Raw genomic sequence first — 3,228 nt, 5'->3', positions numbered from 1 at the left:
AATAAATAGAGTCTCTTGTAAAAATATATTTTAGAGGTGGGCTGGGAGGGTCTGGATGGAAGAGTTGCTCCCCACCCCACCCCTTCCTCTGTGAAGTGGACTCCATTGGTGGCCAGTCCTTGGGAAGGCCTTGGGGAACTACTACTCCCAGAGCATCCCAGGCACCTAATCTCTGCCCTCCTGGCTTTTTGCATGGAGCACTACTACTCTGGAAATGCAGTGAACTTGATGGCCCAGCCTCTGGTGTCCCCCACCATGCGTAGAATATGGAGGATTCAGTGCCCCCAGGCTGTAGCAAGCACACCTGGCGAAGCTGACCCTGGGAATCACCTGCATACTTGAATCTTCCCCAGGTGTGACAGAGGGTGACTATCATAGAAAAAAAACCTGCTTAATGTCATATGATTTCTTCATGGGAATAAAAAATAACTGTGTGTTACCTGAGGATGTGAAGAACTTTTACCTGATGACCACTGGCTTCCACAGGACATGGAATGTGAAACTGGATGAGCATATCATTCTACTGGGCATCATGGCAATTAACAGAATCTCAAAACTGACTCAATTCAACCAGTTTTCTATGTATTCACTCCCTAATCCACCAACCCTGGTAAACCTGGAGGATGATGGTCTTGAAGCCAGTGAGAACCAGCCAGAGAAGACTCACTTTGATTCTCCAAGTGTGATATTTGAGCTGGATCCTTGCAACAGGAATAGGAAGTTTTCCTTGTCTACAAAGAGGGAAAGCAGTGTTAGTGTGACACTGAAATCTGGTTCCTGGACAGAGTGTTATACTGGCATTTTCTTACAGATACCTTTACCACTTACTATCACCTGCTCATCATGCACATGGGTCTGCCACAGTGGCAGTAGGACTTCATCACCTATGGAATTAGTCCACAAGACAAAAAAAATGGTTCAACATGTATCAATCCATAACCCACAGCACAAACCTGCTTGCAGAAGAGACCAACTCCTTTGTGAACAAAGATGGATCCCAGCAAAGTGTTCACAAGCAAGAATAAGGCATTAATCCCCCAAAAGAAAATGCCTGTCCAGTCTGTATAGGCAGGATGCGAGTAAAGGACTCTGGGGGAGATCTGAGCCCTTCAAGTGCTGGCTAATACCGAAAGGAGTATAAGGCTTAGGATTTGGCCAGAAGGGGCCCTCAGGTCCTCCTTCCACCTCTAAATCCACTTCTAGCCCTGGAAACCCTGTCCATAAATGAGCACCCCCACCTTCCCACCAGCCCCATCAGATGATGCACAGATGACCCAAGGCTCAGATTCTGTGTGTGGACCATAAGCATCTTCCCATCTGAGTGAGTCAAACCCTAGGCTTTCTATGTGCCTTGGTATTCGCCAGGAGTTCAATGGTGTACTCAGGTCTCCCCCAGAGTCTTTTCTTCATGCCCTGCCTCTGAAAGATGTGGAGAGTTTCAGAACTTGTTTAAGTAGTTAAATAAATCTGTTAAGAGCTTTCCTCTCTTTCCATCCCCAACCCTCTGCACCCCTCAGCAGTGATTAGAGAAGTCTCACAAATAAACCACTGTTTTGACCCATGAGAGATTAGAGTTGTGCTGTTCAACTGGTAGCCACTAGTCACATGTGGTTGTTTAAACTATATTAAAAATTCAGTTCCTCAGTCTCAAACCATAAGGGACTAATATAGAGAGACAAAACTTAAGTTTTCTGGCAGGGTGCTGGGGGGGGGGATGGGCTAACTGGGTTACGGGCATTAAGGAGGGCACTTGTTGGGATAAGCACTGGGTGGTATATGTAAGTGATAAATCACTGAATTCTATTCATGAAACCATGACTACACTATATGTTAACTGACTTGTATTTAAATTTAAAAAAATCAGTTCTTCAATCACATTACCCATATTGTTAGTATCCACGTGGCTGGCAGATTCTGTATTAGACAACATAGAACATTTCCATCATCACAGAAAGTTCTCTTGGGCAACACTGCATTAGAGTATTTTCATGCTGCCCTTGCTTAGATCAGTTCATTTTTGTTAGACAATGTGAATACCTTAATCTGATAGGTCATAATGTTTCATGAAAACTCTTGAAGATACAATTATGTGTTTTTATTTTTCATGAGTAATTCTCACTCTGCTCCTTTTTCAGTTTTCTATAAAGTTTATTGCTTCCAAAAAAATATTCTAGGCATTTCTGTGAGGATGTTTTGTATGGGAATAAGATTTAAATAAGAAGACTGGGAACCTGGGTGGCCCAGTTGGTTGAGAGTCTGACTCTTGATTTCGGCTCAGGTCATGATCCCAGGGTTGTGGTATCATGCCCCATGTCAGGCTCCAGGCTTAGTGTGCTCTCTCTCTCCCTCTGCCCCTCTGCCCCTGCTCATGAACTCTTTTTTTTCCCTTCTCTCTCTTAAAAAATGAACTTAAAAATTAAAAATAAGGGGCACCTGGGTGGCTCTGTCAGTTAAATGTCAGGCTATTGCTCAGGTCATGATTTCGTGGTTCATGGGTTCAAGCCCTGCATCGGGCTAACTGCTGTCAGCACAGAGCGTACTTTGGATCCTCTGTCACTCTCTCTCTGCCCCTTCCACACTTGAACTCTCTCTCTCTCTCTTTCAAAAATAAACATTTTAAAACTTATTTAAAAAATTAAAAATCAATCAATCAATCAATCAATCAGGAGACTGAGTGATTTGGATACTGAGTGATATGGACTATTCTCCATAATGTGGTCTCCCACATCAATCAGTTGAATGCCTCAGGGGAATAAAAAGGCTGAAGAGAAGTTTTATTGAAGAATAAAGTTTTATTGAAGAGAATTTTTATTGAATAAAAAGAGAAGTTTTATTGTCAGGTAGTCTTTGATCTGGTGTCAGCTGTTTTCCTGCCTTCAGACTTGAACTGAACCATTGATTTTTCCTGGGGTTCAACCGTGCTGGTCTTCAGACTTCAAGTTTCCAGCTTGACATCTCATCCTGCAGAACTTAGAATTTGCCAGCCTCCATAATAGTGTGAATCAATTCCTTATAATAAACTTGTGTGTGTGTGTGTGTGTGTGTGTGTATAAATCTTATTTGCTATATTTCTCTGGAAAGCCCAGACTAATACAGATGGATTAGTTGTTTCTTTAAATCTATCCCTAAACCACCCTGGCTTCTCCAAATGTTAAGCATATTCATGTCGATACTATTTGAGTATATTTTATATGAATGCTATCCTATATGTAGATGCTCAAATACGAT

The 3,228-nt window shown here is 42.3% G+C and overlaps 1 pseudogene; it reads left to right on the top strand.

The window, feature by feature from the left end:
* The first annotated feature begins 266 nt into the window (after positions 1 to 266).
* On the top strand, positions 267 to 1,228 carry LOC125168791 (tubulin polyglutamylase complex subunit 2-like; annotated as a pseudogene).
* The last annotated feature ends 2,000 nt before the right edge of the window (positions 1,229 to 3,228 follow it).

Source organism: Prionailurus viverrinus, chromosome B3, assembly GCF_022837055.1.
Source record: "Prionailurus viverrinus isolate Anna chromosome B3, UM_Priviv_1.0, whole genome shotgun sequence".
In the NCBI taxonomy this organism is placed as follows: Eukaryota; Metazoa; Chordata; class Mammalia; order Carnivora; family Felidae; genus Prionailurus; species Prionailurus viverrinus.
Note: the sequence above shows the minus strand (reverse complement) of the source record. Positions and strands in the feature narration are given on the sequence as shown.